The sequence below is a fragment of the Myiozetetes cayanensis genome, unplaced genomic scaffold, assembly GCF_022539395.1.
Source record: "Myiozetetes cayanensis isolate MyiCay16 unplaced genomic scaffold, myiCay2020 scf6-25, whole genome shotgun sequence".
Classification (NCBI taxonomy): domain Eukaryota; kingdom Metazoa; phylum Chordata; class Aves; order Passeriformes; family Tyrannidae; genus Myiozetetes; species Myiozetetes cayanensis.
In genome coordinates, this window is record NW_026087853.1 from 41,284,115 (window position 1) to 41,301,427 (window position 17,313).

Below are 17,313 nucleotides of genomic sequence, written 5' to 3' on the forward strand. Positions count from 1 at the left end.
GAAGGACCTTGATAGGTTAGAGAGGTGGGTAGTGAGGGACCATCTGAAATTCAGCAAGGGCAAGTGCAGGGTCCTACTCCTGGGGAAGAATAACCACAGACACCAGTACAGGCCAGGGGCTGACGTGCTGGAAAGCAGCTCTGTGGATAAAGACCTGGGAGTTCTGGTGCCAACAAGCTGTCTATGAGCCAACAGTGTGTCCTCATGGCCAAGAAGCCAAATAGTACCCTGAGGTGCATTAGGAAGAGCACTGACAGTAAGTTGAGGAAGATGATCCTGCTCCTCTAATCAACCATGGTGAGGCCACATCTGGAGTGCTGTGTCCAGTTCTGGGCTCCTCAGTACCAGAGAGACATGGAGCTCATGGGTGGGTCCAGTGGAGTGCAACAAAGTTGATTAAGGGACTGTAGGAAAGTCTGAGGGAAGTGGACCTGTTCAGCCTCAAGAAGAGAAAACTGATAAGGGACGTCATCACTGTTTATAAGTATCTGAATGAAGGTTGTCAAGAGGATGGAGAAAGGCCCTTCTTGGTGGTGCCAAGCAACAGGACAACAGGCAATGGACAGAAACTAATGCACAGCAAGTTCCATCTAAACTTGATGAAGAACTTCTTTACTGTGCAGGCAGCCACGCACTGGAACAGATTACCCAGAGATGTTTTCCTCATTGCAGATATTCAGGATCTGTCTGAATGAGATCCAGTGCATTGTACTCTATGATGATCCTGCCTGATCAGGGAGGTTGGACCAGGTGACCCACTATGGTCTCTTCCAGCATTACCGATTCTGTAATTATATTATATTATTCTACTATTATTAAGATTAGTGAATCACCATTCTCTCTAAAATGTCCATATTTTCTGCTAGTGCTCTAAAAAATGGAATAATTTAATATATTGCAAAAATGCAAGAACCCCAAGACAGAATCATAATATCTGTTTAAACTGATGGATTATACATCAAAGATGTATAAACTTTTACCATGTTTAATACCAGTGAGACTGATGCACAAGTACAGTTTTTATGTACAATAGAAAGTGTTAGATTGAATAGGAATAATATCTATTTGCAACAGGTGTGGCAGTCTTAGAAAACACTGTAATTACTTAAATTCAATTTAACCAAATTGTGAAAAGCAACACATACTGCCTCATAAAATGATGTACTTTTTACATTAAAGTAGTGTCTTTTGTGTCAGTAAGTAACTATCTAATTCTCTACTCCATCCCATGATGAAGTAGAAGAGTTATTCAAGCTAGTGAAGGTGAAAATAGCAATGAAAGATTGTGGAGATACGAGGCTGTTACGACCTGTCCCAGAGGGTGAAGGTAACCCAGGTTCTTGTTAATAGATCCCTTAGGATGCATTAGAGTGAAACAACACTGAATGATCAGTGTTTGCAAATATATATATATGTAGGGTTTATTTTAGAACAATTTAGTTGCAATGGAAAGGAGGTATGTATCCATTTTGGTTGTTATCTATTGTAATATAGCAATATGAAAGCATAAAGATATCAATTAGGAAAGGATAAGGGAAAACAAAGAAAGAAAGAGAAAGAAAGGACAAGAATAGAAAGATATCACCACCTGTGGATCCTGTGATGAGACTTGATTGTTGTAATTTTAGGTTTATTCCACTGATCGAAGTTATGGTTGCAGTCTTGTTCTGTTGTGAGTGGGGGAAGCCCACCAAACACAACGTCTGATGGGTTAATATACACTCAGGTTCAAGTGGGAACCCCCAGGTACTTTCCCTGGGGGAAAACTTTCAATCCTCTGGTGGAAGGCCTCAGAAATGAATCTGAGGGTGCTCTGTGGGTCTTTGATGGTTTATGACACAGCATAATTGAGCCAGTTATGCCCCATCAGAAGGGATGAGTTACCCTCAGGCTACATGTGAGAGTGAATGTGAATATCCCATGTACATGTGACATTCTTTGGGGCATGGGGGAAGGAGTGGTGTAAGGAAGGACAATTGGCATGATAAAGAACACTATCCTGTCTCCATATAGTCTACTTCTTATCTGGCTCAGATCCCAGCTTGTATCTGGTGGTGGGTTTTCAGCCCCTCTGTCTTATGCAGACCGGAGGCTTCATCATCACACAACCAAAAACTCACCTCCTTCCCCTTGAGGGGTGTAAATCTGTCCTCAGCAAAGCTCCCTGCTACCTCCACAGCAGGGCTAAGGGTTGGTCTCTTCCAACTCAGCATATTCTGTGATTCTGTGGACTGGGATAAAAATACTCATTGCTTTATGAGCTGAGTGCACTGAGGCAAAGGTGTCGATCAGATATCAGTGTTACACCTGTATGCTGTGTAAATATAATTCAGTGTGATATTTGGCTCAGATTATTGACATAGTTTGGATATTTGAGGCTTGCAATTCTTTTTCAAAATTCTTTTGCCACTTCTAGTTGTATTGTTTTGAATAGTTCCTCCATTACCAAGGGGAAAGGTAGATAATTTCTTTGCCACTTAAGTTAGATGAGAGAATGGCAGATTGTTTGGGTTTTTTTACTAAGTATGAATAAATGTGTCCATGCACTTTAGCCCCCCCACACACTACTTTAGGAAGAGAAATAATTGTTCAGGGCCACTCTGACTTAATCAGAGGATGTGACAAAATGCTACTGTAGTAAGGTGAGACGTGGCTAAAAGCAAATCTGCCAAAACTATAATTAAGGTAGATGGAAACCTATATTAATGAAACTCATTAAGAAGCTGATGCAAGAAGAAAATGTGGTTTGAGAATAATTATTTGAAAGCAAAATCATCAAGACTTATTCTGTGAAGTAAAAAACAGTTATGCATTTAATGACAGTTTGAAATTAAAAGAATGTAAAGGATTGCAAATCAATAACAATAAAAAGTGCACTAAGCTAATGGATCCCTTGTTTCAAATTGAAAGTGACAGTTTTGAATTCTAGAGTAAATCCTTAGTGATGGCCCTTTTCATTACCACACAGCAGCCCTTGCCATTTTAGCTTCCACAGCTGTACTCACTCAGCTACGTGCTGCTTTGATCTATGACTCTATTTGCCATGCCTTTCAGGGATAGGGAAGTGGGAACTCATTACTGAAAAACACCCGAGTGATTTGGAAGATAGATTTTCATGTCACCAGCTGATCCCTGAGGCTCAACATCCACCCTTTGAACAGAAAGTTAAGTAAAACCTGAGAAGATGTTTTCCATGTTGCTCTTTCAAAAGGGACCTTGCTGACTAACTGATTTAATGGGCATATCTGTTTACAGGCACTTCTGTGTTTTCCAGTAGAGTAAATGCTTTTCCTTGTAGCAGAGAAATAGGTTGGTGGGTGTTTTCACTCCTGTCTCCTGCTTTAAGTTGTGTGCTATTCCAATTATACTCTGGATTGCTCATGCTTGACATGTAGGAGTTGAAATAATCAGAACTGATTGGAATAATCAAGATGAAATAATGCAATATTATACCATGGGAAAATATTCTGTAGATGGAGGTGCTTTTGTCTCCCCCTGTCTCCTGAATTTCCTTAATGCTGCATTCATCCTTTCCTGTAAGACATTTCTGATAGTTTTTCCTCTTAATTACTCTTAAAATATTTTAATCAGGAAAAAAATCAGAAGTACCCTATGTTTACTGGTATATTAATGAGTGTGCTTCAAGGCAGCAGCTGGGTTGTATGAATAATTAGTTTTGTTTCTCAAGATAAATAAAGGATGACTCCAACAAAAATCACATAAGGCTTCCTTTTTAATATTATTGAAAATATTCTTATTTTATTTATGTTTTTAACAGGACGTCTAACATTTTTGGAGTGAACACATGTGGAGAAAATATAATTGAGAAGAGATAGAAACAATTTTGTATTAGTAAAATATTAAAAGTCTTTGAACTAAATGTTTCTATGATCATTTTTTCAGAGTGTCTGTAAAATAATAATAACTCATTCCGTATTCCAAACAGGATAAATCTTCTGTTTAAAATGTGGTAGACAGCTGTTCTGCTATCATATAAAATATTGGAAGAAGTGATAATTTAATGATTAGTGGAAATTGTCAGAGTCATTTTGATATTATCTAAATAGCTGACATTCAGATAATTAGAATTGTTTGGACATTTAATTATTGCTAAAATATATTTTATACCTAATTCCTTCTTCCTCAGATTTGGGGTCTAATCCTCTGCCTTTGTAATTAACAGAAAAAATTCTGAGCTTCAGTTTTGAGCTTCATATTATTCACACATTCATTTCCCCAGAAAAACAAATGGCTAAAATGAACCAAGGCCAAGAGAGTTGGGACTGTTTAGCCTGGAGCACAAGGCTTAGGAGGGATACTTATTAATGTTTATAAATACCTGAAGGGGGGGGGGGTGTAAAGAAGACAAAGCCATGCTCTTTTCAGGTGCACAGTGACAAGATCAGAGGCAATGGGCACAAATTGGAACACAGAAAGTGGCCTTAGAATATCAGAAATACTTTTTGCAGTGTGAGGGTCCTGAGCACTGGCATAGATTGCAGTACTGGAAAAGGAGATTGAGTCTACCTCTTTACAGATTTTCTGGGGCCATCTGGAGATTGTCCATCTTATGTGTTGATGTTAGCATAGTTCTGGAATTGTTTAGTGATACAGTTGAACTTCCACCAATGAAATCAGCAGTATTGATATTGGTTTCAATGACAGAAGTACTGTGTTTTGTTAGAAGTATTAATTAGTATTACTGTTATGCTTATAGGATTAAAGAAGAAGAATTAAAACTGGGAACTTCAAGTTGAAAGTTGTATTTCTGGTTTAGTTGATGGCTCACTCTCTGACCTGGGGCAAGCTCTTTTAATTATCTGTGCCTTCATTTTCCAATTTGTAGAACCCAGAAAATAAAATGTATCCACCTTGCAGGGATGTTGTTTCAATTAGTGCTTGTAAAGTGCTCTGAGCTCCACAGGTAAAAGACACCATAGCAGTTAAGAACTATTGTTGTTTTTATATCATTATAATACATGTTAACTTAGCTCCGTGACATTAATCTTCATTTATCAAGAGACTTATAACTCACTCCTGGCTAGCTCTCTTGCATTATAATTTTCTCTATATACTGAAGATACATGTTACATTGGTATATAACGATGCTAAATTTTATATCTGTATGCACTATATATTCATGAGATAACAGATATTTTTTCAGGCTGCTGGAAATAATTTTTGCATATTGACTGTAGTGATTTTACACTTGGCTGATGTTATTTTACCTGTTCTTATAATATATTGTAATTAATTAATACATTTGTTTTAAGTGGGACTAAAATGAAGTGTTGTGTCATGTGGCATTATTGCACTTTGTTGAAGTTTACCAGTATGAAAATCATAATGTGCATTTGTGTACTTGCTTTGGTAACTGCATTATTGCATATCAAACCTTAGGACAACTACAACACATCACCCTGAAGAATGAAACTTTTTTCCTGCACACAATGTCTAATATATTATTTTTATTGTACCTGAAATAGAGAACTTATACTATCAGGATTTGTTGCATGACATTCACTTGCAGAGCTGTATCCCTCAATTAGTAATCAAACATATTGCATAATGCCAAAAGAGTTTTGAAGGGAAAGAGCTATGCAAAGAAGTATTAACAGTAGGTGATGTGGTGTCAACTGATTGATGTTCTTGCTTTATGCATCAGAGATAATCTGGTAACATGGTGAATTATGGTAGAAAGACCTGAAGGGGAAACCATATAAGGAGCTTGAGGTAATTTGGTCTGTTCAGCCTGGAGGAGACTGAGGGAAGACACCTCATTGCAGTCTACAACTTCCTAGTGAGAAGAGGGGGAGCAGGCACTGATGTCTTCTCTGTGGTGACTGGTGATAGGACCTGAGTGAACGTCATGAAACTGTGTCAGGGGAAGTTTAGGTTGGATATTAGGAAAAAGTTCTTTAGCCAAAGAGTGGTTGGGCACTGGAACAGGCTCCCCAGGAACGTGGTCACAGCACCAAGCCTGACAGAGTTCAAGAAGTGTTTGGACAATGCCCTCAGGCACATGGTGTGATTCTTGGGGTTGCCCTGTTCAGGGCTAAGGTTTGGACTCAATGATTCTTGTGGTTCCCTTCCAACTCAGGATTCTATGAATCTATGGATCTCTCCATCATGTGTAAATAGTTAGTTTTAAATAAAGGGTATCTGCAATTTTTTTTCACTTTATTTCTGTTTGCTTTACAAGCTTTATAGGTAATTTTTTTGCTAATGCCCTCCTGTTGTTTTCAGAGTTGCTTGACATTTTGCGAAAGGTGAGGAGTCATTTTTGTCTATTAGTATTGTTTCAGATACTTTACTGATGTAAGTGAATATGAATATAAAAATATAATATCTATAAATATTATAAGTTATATCAATTAATATTAATTATCTTAATTAGCTAATATCAATATTATTGTTAATTATTTTAAATAGTTTAATGTAAAATTGTATGATTAATCAATAAATATTGGTTTTTAGATAACATAAATAAGTGAATATGTAAACTATATATTTGATTGTAAAATCTAGCATGGTTTTTGTTGTTTTGCTATATGTGGTTATCATATGGTATGTAATAGCCAACAAAAGTTATGGTTCATAATGACAAATAGATGATGGTCAAGGGGTTGCTGCAGAAACTGACAGTGATGTTTTAAGTGTTCTTGCTTTACAGTGTATTTCTAAGGACTCAGTCCTCTCATCTCTTGGACCATAGGACAGATTATTCAGTAATGTCAGAAGTAGTTCAATGTAGTTGGTGTGGTTTTGAGTTTAAGCACACCAGATGCTTTCATGGAGTACTTTGCACTGACAGAGGAGGATTGTTATTTATATCACTTCTCTTGTGGGGAAGAAAGCTGTAGCAAGGAGACTGTTAGGGTGAAAAGTGTAAATAGACAGCCATAGAGGCTTTTACAATTGTTTGACCAAAGCCACACTTCAGCCTCTTTTGCTTTAAAATAAAAAGTCTAGGTTCATACTGAAGTACAGCGATGTGTTTAGGATAATTGTATATATAAGTTTAGGTATCTATAAAACTGTTTTCATTGTGAAGATGGGATCCTTAGGTGAATATTTACAGACTGAAGAGACTTTTTCCTATCTAGATTAATTATTATGCTATTTCACTTCTAAGAGTATGATTTTTCATCAAAGCCTGTGTCATTTTACAGACGTGTCAAACTGGTAATAGTGAGTAAGAGGAGATTAATTAATTAAAGTATCACTTCTGTCACAAACAAATATTATACCATGTGTTTTTCATTAGTACTTGAATGTCTTCTTTTGCATTTACTGGTTTTACATACTAACAGAAAAAAACCACTGAATATAAGGGGTCTCTACTTGTATTAGTGTTGCCAGTTATATTTAGAATAGATGTTTTGCTGCCATTTTAACCTCAAGCAAAGAAACTGTTGCCCCAACCAGTCTAATTTAATTGATGTCACAACTGAACAGAAGTGGTTAATCCCCAGCAACGTCTAATGTTTTCGTGAATTTAGGTACATAATGAGATAAAGGGTACATTCATGTTGTGCAGAGCATTTAATCTGGAAGTTAAAGTGTCTACTCAAAAATAAGACTTTTAACAACTTGATTTGATTTTGATCTTGAGCACTCTTCCTTCCTACTTACGGAAACACTGAAACATTTTAAAGTTCTATAGTTATATTTTTCAAGACATACTTTAGAAGAGTATTTTTGGTGTATGTGTGTGTAAAAAAACAGACTGTGAATTCTCTGAAGTAAAAAAAAAGTTTAATTAAGGTCTTCCAGAATATTTAAACTTGACAGAAATATGTTCTCAGTAGAAGTTCTGCCTTGGATTGAAATGGAGTTTGGGTTCAATCTCTTAAGTCTCAGTACTTCTTTGCACTTGATCTGAACTGAGAAATTCTGAGATTAACTGGATAAAAAAAATTTAAGTCAGACATTGAATTTGTGGTTTTACTTTTTTTCTAGCATGTCAAACAGTCTTTATTAACCACATTTCTTCATTGGCTTTTCTGGTACAGTTTCAAATTCCCTCCCTAATCATCATTGCATGTCTTTTCATTAAAATAGTTGACCTTCATAAAAATAAGTTACTTCTTTCTTTCCCTCTTTCTCTCTTTTCCTTTTTCCTTCTTTTCCCTTCCTGTTGCCAATCATATGTCAAACTGGTATCATGTCAAATGCAATGTATGAATAGTTTGGCACAGTTGATGTCCTGCAGCCTTTTATCGGTGTTTGCTTCCAAGTGAATATTTTTAATTGGATGATGCCAATAAGAACTCTGTTTGTCACTGAGCTGCATGTATCATGCATGTAGCTTGCTGTCCTTTTTCTTTCTCACCCCTAACTATATTCTATTAAAAAAAATATATATTTTTTTTTTGGCAAGGTATTTGATTGATTTTAAAGCAGATAATATGAGAGACAATTTGTCAAGCTTAGCTGGTTTCTGAAAGTATTTTGTGGTGAGTAGTATCTGTGAAAACAAAACTATTGAGAGAATAACTATTATAATAATGAAAGTATTTATTTTAGTTGCACATTGTTCATGAAAGAAAAGTCACTTTGCTGCTACTAAATCTTATTTTGATGCAAACTGTTTTAATATTTCTTCCCGAAGATGTTTTTTGTTGTTATGTTATTAAGCAAGAGATGCAGTTTTGGTAAGAGACAATTGTCTGTCACTGTGTAGTGTTAGACTGTCACCTTCCCCAGGTTGTGAGAGATACTGAACTCATGCTCAGGTTGGACAGTATTTGAGCTCTGCTAAAGAAGGCTAGAAAAGACACTCCATTCAAACTGAAAAACAAATTTGTGAAATATGAAGGGAAGAAAGAAAGGAGAACATAAATGGAAGAGAGTATACAATGTATGCAAAGTTATTTCATAGAAAGAACAGAGAAAGGTCAACAGAAAAAATTAAAGCCTGTAAGATATTTACATTCGTTAATGTTAGTGGATTACCATCAGATGGTATATGTGGATGAGCTGCAAACAGGATGATGAAACAGATTTCGAAATACTGGATAAACTTTTTAGTATAGCTAACTGCTGCTTTATCCTGCTGTTGGCACACTAATTTATACAGGGAGATGGTGATTATTAAAATGATAATCAAAGTTAGGAATCATATATGCCTGATGAGACGTTTTGCAAGTTTGCATTGAAATTAAACTCCACTTTGCAGATTGAAGGGAGTAGCCCACCATCACTGCATTTCTGAGAATACGAGTTAAAGAAAGAAACACAAAATTCTGAACATACATGGTATGGTTTTGCTTATTGCAATTGATATAATTGTTAGCTTGGAAGGTAGACAAGAAAATCTGTATATGCTCTCATCTTTAAGTGTTTATGTGGCCAAGAGAAAGTACTGCAATTCTCATGTTAAAAGCATTAAATTAAAAGTAATCCTGGATTAATTTAATGATTGTGTTATTGGGAAAGCATCAGGTTGCTTATGCTCACAGAAACTTGGTCATGGTGTTCTTCAAAGAATTCCTTTGTTCACATTCATGAATATATTTCTAGTCTTCTTTAGCAGGATATTTGATCCTGATCCTAAAAAGTGTTGATCTGCCAAAAAGTTCAAATTATTTTATTGAACTTTGATAATCTAAATTCATGTCAAGATAAAGCTTTTTTGTTTGGTTGAATGCTCTTTCTCTAGAATATGTACATCTAAATCACTCAACAACAACAAAAACCCAAAAAACAAAGACCAAACACAAACAAACAAACAAACAAATGAACAAAATCCCTGTGGAGTACAGAAATTTTCTTATGGAGCATTTTTTGCCAGTATTACATGAGAGAGGCAACTAAGAGACTACGTCATCCTTTGAATGATGGAGTATTTTGGTTTCCCTATTAAAGAGAGGCTATCCATTAGCGTCCATTAGAGTACAGTCCGGGTCACCCATCGTACAACATAATTATTGTTCCTAGAGCAAAATTAGAGTTGGATCCTTACAGAAAGGAAGTAAACTTACAGTTTTTTATGAAGGACAAATGATTTACATAGGCCAAAAAAAAAGAATTACTGGTTTCAGTAAAAATTGCTGGAGGGACTTTTCAGTTCATCCTCAGGTGTACTGGTCTGTGAAAGTACTAAGTACTTCATAATACTTGTTATACTTGTGATTTCTGTGACATTACATCATATAATCAGGGGTACTGCTGATTTTTCTCTTGTTATGTTTAATAAAATCTGAAGTCTCCAGCATAAAACTGTGCATTCCTTAAATAAATTCATTTAGAAGTATGAGTGCTTTTAGTTGTGGTGAGTGGTCATTAACAGCAGGCAATGGCAATTCTTTAGGGCTTCTTTGTTTTTGTTTTGGGGTTTTCTTGGTTGGGTTTTTATTGTTGCTGTTGTTTTGGGTTTTTAGATTGATTGTGTTGTGCTTTAACCCCAGCTGGCAACTAAGCCCCATACAGCTGCTTGCTCACTCCTCCCTGGTGGATAGGGGAAAGAGTTGGAAGAGTAAAGGTGAAAAAACTTGTGGGTTGAGATAAAGACAGTTTGATAGATAAAGTTAAAGCCATCTGCACAAGCAGAGGAAAACAAGGAATTAAGTCACTGATTCCCATGGGCAGGCAGGTGTTCAGCCAAGGTTCGGGTGTTCTCCAGGAAAGCAGGGCCCCATCACACAGAACGGTTACTGGGATGACAAACATCATCACTTCGAACGCCAACCCCACTTCCTTCTTTCCTCAGATTTATATGCTAAGCATGAAACCATGTGATCTGGAATATCCCTATGATCCATTGGAGTCAGTTGTCTCAGCTGTGTCCCCTCCCACCTTCTTATGCACACCTCCTTGCCGTGGTGTGGTGAGGTGAGAAGCAGAAAAGGCCTTGACGCTGTGCGAATGCCACTCAGCAATAACAAAAGCATCTCTATATTGTCAACCCAGTGTTCACCACAAATCCCAAACACAGGCACTGTGAAGAAAATTAACTCTACCCCAGCCAAAACCAGCACAGTTTGCTTTTTCTGTGTATTGTTTTTAAATGGTGACCAAGAGGTACACAGATGAATTGGCTGTATTTCTGTCATTTGTAAAATTGGTTAATTTCTTGTGAACATTCCTATACATTGTTAATTTAGGTTATAATTTGAAGTTGGGAATAAAAAAAAAAAAAGGTAGTTTATAGTTAGCTAGAATCTCTGTGAAATATTGTTTAAAAAGTTTCATATATTTTGATTGAAGTTTTAAATGAGTGTTCAAAATTTAGGAATCATTGTGCAGTTCTTATTTCTGTTCTAGGTATTGTAGAAGTACTAATGTTTCATCAGTTGGAGTTATCAGATTATGTTTTCCTGATGTTCACTGTTCCCTGCAAGCGCCTATTCCACTGTTCTGCTCACAGAACTGCCTTCATAACTTAGTTGACAATAGTGTGGATGATTTCAGGAGAGGAAACTTGGTACAACACACTTTACTCTCCACTAGTGATATTTGCTATGCAAAGTTCAGAGAATCGGAAAATTACTGTTAAAAGTGGTTGAGATATTCCTCTGAAGATAGGAAGGGAGCAATTGTATTAAATGTCGTATTTTCTGTTATCGCTTTTCTGAATATGACAGCACTATAAAACGCTACCAACATTTGTATGGTACCCTATAATGTATCTATCAACTGGCCTTCATCTTCTCTTATAACAATACATGAATTAAGTATGTTTACAGTTGGCAGCAATCCATCTGAGTGCTGGGATATAGCACTGGAATTATGTGGTACTCTCCAGCCCTTTCTCTTCTTCCCTTTAAAGAGCATGATGACATTCTCACAATTTAAAAGGTATTATACAGAAGAAAATTGTACACTTTTGGCTTCTGACAGTTGAAGAGAATTACTGACCATTTAAATACATGCTTTGTCCAAGTAAGTGATTCATATGTGAGTTTACATAATGTCTTGTGTTAGTTTCAGTGAAAGTGAAGAACAGCTTGCAAAATACAGACTCACACTTTTAAAAATCATTATTCGATTATATGTTTTAGAGTAAAAGCAAACATCCATCTTTGTTCTTCCTTTCCTACAGTGTTTCTCTAGTAATTTCAAAAGCCAAAAAGAAAATAAACAAAGCAGTAGTAGACAAATGTCTTAGATTTTTACATTGTTATTCTTGTACATTTGGTGTGGCACCATTGAGCTGGTGTTGGATCAAATAATGAAATTTTATGTAGGTATTTATACAACTTAATTAATATGCAAAAATTATGCTAAAATTTTCATCAAATACTGTGCAGTTACTATAAAAATTGGAATGGAATTATGCTGAGTGATTAAAATGGTTGCCACATGAGGCATGCCATGAAGAGAGTGGTATAATTTGTGACAAGAGAGCAGGAAAAGGTCCGTTGGAGGTAATGTCACACTCTCTGAACCAGTCTGGATTACTTCTGCTATACACAAAGAGACAGCAAGCAGGATATGCTCCATTTAAAAGTAAAAAGCAGTAATTTATTGACTGAGACACAAAGAAATTAACTAGGACTAGGGATAAACTAGGCTAACCACTAATATGCTTCATCACTCTTGATGAGACACTTGGGGATGAAAAAGGGTCAGCTGCTACTGCTCTTTGAAATCAGGTGATCTGTGATGTTCCTGTATTGCCAGGTTCCAGTTCTGTTTTTCTGCTTAGATTTTTTATACTTTTTATCACATCCATGTTTTTTTCTCTTGAATCTTTAAGCTGCTTGACAGTCCTTTTCTCCTCTATTTTACCTCTGTAGTTTTACCTTTCACGTCTTGCATGGCTGTAGGCTTTTTGTTTTGTCACAGCTCTTTCCTGTAACCTAGTGGGTTTCTAAAAGGTCCTAGCCAGTTATGCACCTGCTCTGTGTCAAAACTGAGGTGGAGTGACAGAAAACTGAATCCCTCCAGAGAGAAGTAGAGATCTTTTTATTTTAGTCTGACAGCTCAAACCTGAAGTAATCTTGGTTCCATGAAGTCAATACTAGTGTTACTCTTGAATTAAGGAGGCCTAAAATGTCCTCTTCAGTCTCTATATGCTCAGTCCTGAGACTTTTCAGCAATTACTCTTCTTAACTGCATTTTAAATTAATAATGGTGATTTTATTTTGATATCTACTTCATACGTAACGCTGCTTGTTCAAAGAGGATGTACATATCTTTTTTTCAGATGTACATTCTGCTACTCGTTCATCCAAGAAAAAAGATGACTTGTTTGTCCCAAGAGCTAACCTGATTCTTAGAGGTAGGATTCCTTAAATATTTTAGATTCTTCAGGAGTCAGAGGAAAGTAACATAGAAAAACTAAAGTTATAGTAAAAATGAATTGATATTTTTATAAACAGAGGTTTGCAGTAGGGTTGACAAGGATGAAACATAAGACTTCTGTTTTGCGTATTTGCCTTCTGATTTCCAGAGTACTATAACAGATGAATGATAAGGTTGCAAAATGGATAACTTTTCCTTGTCTTTCATTTTCAACACTACACATGTCGTGTTTCTTCAAAATTTCTTATCATACCCTTCCTTCTCAACTTTGAAATAGTACCAGGAAAAGAAATAAGTGGTTGAAGAAGACAGAGTTTTGGGAAATTAACAATGGAGTTTATTAGGAGGATGAAAAACTCTTCAGGCTCTCATCCAGCCATGACCTGCTTGTCACAGTGTAATGCTCTTCCTTCTAATGTGCTGGCTCTAATGCATGGAGAAAAAAAAAAAAAAAAATTTAAAAAATGCTTTAGCTCTGCTTTTGGAATCCATCCAGAAATATTTTCCCCTAAGCTTGTAACAAACAGCTGCCAGGACTCCATGAGTCCCTAAACATACAGTACTGAGTACTCCTCATGAACACTATGTTAATTATGTGCTTGGTCACCACTTTCAGAGAGGACTGATTCAAAGATATACAAAGAAGAAACAAGGACTTCAGTGACATTTGCTCTACTTTCTGCCAAAAAAAAAAAAAAGAAAGAAAAAAAAAGAGAACAAAACCATAAAAATGTCTTTGTTTTATGCTTCATTTCCATGGCTTATTCAATTGAACAGTTATGAAAGTGGAGTATGCTGTAGGTATCTTCAGTTTCACTTGTCTATCCTTTCAATATATTGAGAACTTTGTTTGCAAGTCTGAGCTTTAACCCTCTGTTATAAACTCATGGCTGGACAAGCCCAACCACTTGAATTATGCTTCAGATGCATATTTCTGAGAAGTTTAAAGTTATCATATTGACTTCTAAAGCTCAATAAAAGTTATACCAGTATCCATGGTATCTGAATTTTCATCCATGGAAGAATGGTTAACTAAATGCAGGAAGATTTAGGACACAACCAGGAAGCAAAAGGTTTATAAAGAAGATGATGTGGACTTAATTGTCTGACCTGAACAAGATAAACTTTCATGTGTGTTTTGGAACAGAATAAATTATGTATTCATAGCTTGTACAAAAACACCAAACCCCACTGGATTGGGAAACTTTAAAGAGAACTAAACTTTATGTTTTAGTAGCATATGTAGTTCAGTGGGTGGTGCTCTTCCCTCTTCATACTATTTATGAACCAGCCATTGAGGCTGTGATAGAAGAGAGGCTCAAACATTTTGACCCTAGAGGTCTGTGGTTATTTGGTAATTGTTGAGAACATGTCACTGTAATAAGGACAATAAACGTTAAGAGCATGTTTCAGATGAAGTTTGCCTGTCGTCCCCCTCCTTTTGCTCCTTCCCCTGAACTGTAAGTGTGGATGGGGGCCTATATATTCTCTTAGTTTTGTGCCCAAAAGCATTTCTGACTGAAGTAGCTATGTTGACATGTTTCTGCCTCATTTGCCCAGTAGGTTTCTTAATCATAGTTAGTCATCTTTCTATATGTTCTTCATTGGATGATCAGCCCTTCCCCTGCTAACAGTTAACATACACCTATGCCCCTGTCCCATCCCCCTCCTCCCCCCCAGAAAAAATGAACAAACAAACAGAAAAAAGATGTGGAAAACCAGTAATTGTCATAACTGCCCCAGGTATGGATAACAAACTCTCTCATGGGTATTTTCGAGTGGTCACTCTTCTTCCTTACCTTCTTTGCAGTGTTTTACCAGTAATATCCCTCCAGCACACTATTCAGAACTCAGGAAGGCAGGGCATTGCTGGAGTCTCAGCTCTTCCTATATCATTAATGCATTAGAAGAAATTCCCAATTTAATTCCAGATACTGGTCTATTTTATTAAATATTCATTCCATCAGTCCTTTCTTGGGCACGTCAACTTCTTGCTGTAATGCATAGAACACTGTGGGCTGTTTCAAGTAGTTGGGGAAGAGACATCAGAAGGCAAACCACAGTGCAAAACTGTGCATGAGAAATTCGTTCATTCCTGTTGATACTCTTTTGAGTGCTATCACAAAGCAGCCAGTCAGCTGTGCTTGGCTTCTGGAATTTAAAAAGAATGATGTTGCACTTCCAACGTACAATTTGGAGGTGCCAAACAGGTACCACTGAGTTGTCAGATCTTGTTTGACCTTTCCAAGCTATGTATCAACATAATATTGACTCAAGTTTTTCTATGTCAAAGTGTAACTTTAAATACAATCATATGGCAGTATTTGGTGAGTTAATAATATTCCATTCTCACACCTTTTTGATTCTGCTTCAGAGTCTCTGCCATTGTGAAAAGAGAAGCTGCTTCTGCTTTTCAGCTGTTAGAAGTGACCAAGATCTTACAGGCTTGTCTGTCAATGTAATGCAAACTTTTACACATGAAACCATGTCTGTAGTCCTATGAACATGAGCTTATATGGACATCTTTATTATAGGAAGGTTGAAAGGTTTTTTTCTATGAGGAATATAAGTCTGTCTTAAAGTCCGATATAAATTTAGGTTGCTAAAGTGCTTTTATATTAAATGAATCCTATTTGTTTACAGTGGTCATTATAAAAATGAACTCATGCCAGAAAATCAGTATAGTTTCAATTTTTGTTTTGTAGGAACATTCTGCTGGATGGTTGGCATTCATATGTTAGCAGTTTTTGAATTTTATTAATTATGACATGTTTCTAACATGTAATTTATTACATGTTTTATTACATGTAGAACCCTTCTCAATCTTTGTTTGCGAAGCCTAGCCATGATGATGACGTTTCTACTTTTTATCATAAGATTTTTTGTTTTGAATCTTCTTAAGACATTATCATGTTTCCATTAACGTTTGTTTTAATTGAGACTAAATGTCTAAAAACGTGGTAAAAGGTAAGTAGATCTTTAAGATTATTCTGTGTGGGGTCTGGTTATAGCATGGGTGCTGGCGGAGCATCCTGGGAGTTGTAGTTGTAAGTGCTCTGTCACACAAGCACAGTTAAATGCTTGTATAGGATTGGCTGATAAGGTCACATGTTGTGACGTGTCAGCATTTGAAACTACTGTATAAGTTGTGCCTCTTTCAATAAACCATGCTTTTTCTTACACACCATATTGGTGTCCTCATGGTCCTTGGGACCCATTACTTATTATATTAATATAACTGCTACAATTCTAAGATTTTATTTTGTATGATATATGATATTAATAATGCCCTACAAGAAGAAAACCTGAGAACTTTATTGTAATAGTGTAGTTCAGAAAGGAAGCATGACAGCTGTACATTACTGATAATTGAATTTACTGAGCTTCTTAGCACTATGCAAGTGAGTCTTTGAATAAAATCATTTAACATTTACTATGGGAGATGTCAGAATTTTAATTAGACTTTTTTACAGAAAGGTAATACCATATATTTTTGCATCTATGTAGGTGCACACTTTTTAAATACTTCTATTAATCAAAGTTTAATCTTAAAATAGATAAATATGGCAGCATTTTCTCTGTGTAAATTTTACTAGTTATGCGCTTCCTGGTTTTGAGATAAAGAAAAAATATTTTTCTTCAAAATATTTTTATGCCCACAGTTTTAAGATAGTGATACCAGATCATTTGCCTAACTAAATGGTACTTTGACTTAAACATACTTACAAGAGAGTGGAAGCTTCAGTATGTATCGTTACAATTACAGGAAACTTGTGATTTTTTATTGCATTAGGTGACAAGTGAAGCTGGGCTTGCAGTTGCTTTCCCTCTTATTATTTTCTTATGCTCCTTTTGATCTTACTGAAGTCCTCAGTAAAGTTTTTACCCATAGTCTCTTATTCACTTAACAGTGAGGAAGAAATTGCCAACATGTAAAAAAAAATCAATCTATGTGATTCATTAGTTGAACCAACACTGTTAAAATTTATATTCTGCTTTTTAAGTTCTCTTCCACATGGTTACAAAATTTATATAATCAGTTTCTTTTATTGCAGTATGTTT

At 36.0% G+C, this 17,313-nt stretch overlaps 1 protein-coding gene across 9 annotated transcripts in view; it reads left to right on the top strand.

Moving 5' to 3' along the window:
* The window catches only part of LRRC4C (leucine rich repeat containing 4C), a 498,507-nt gene that overhangs the window by 261,379 nt on the left and 219,815 nt on the right, over positions 1 to 17,313 (top strand). The window contains exon 1 of one of the 9 annotated variants that reach the window (XM_050337120.1): positions 13,213 to 13,228. The exons of the other annotated variants lie outside the window; for them this stretch is intronic. The gene's annotated coding sequence lies outside the window, so the exon portion shown is untranslated. Of the gene's footprint in view, positions 1 to 13,212; positions 13,229 to 17,313 lie in introns of those variants that run through there. 9 annotated transcript variants of the gene reach the window in all.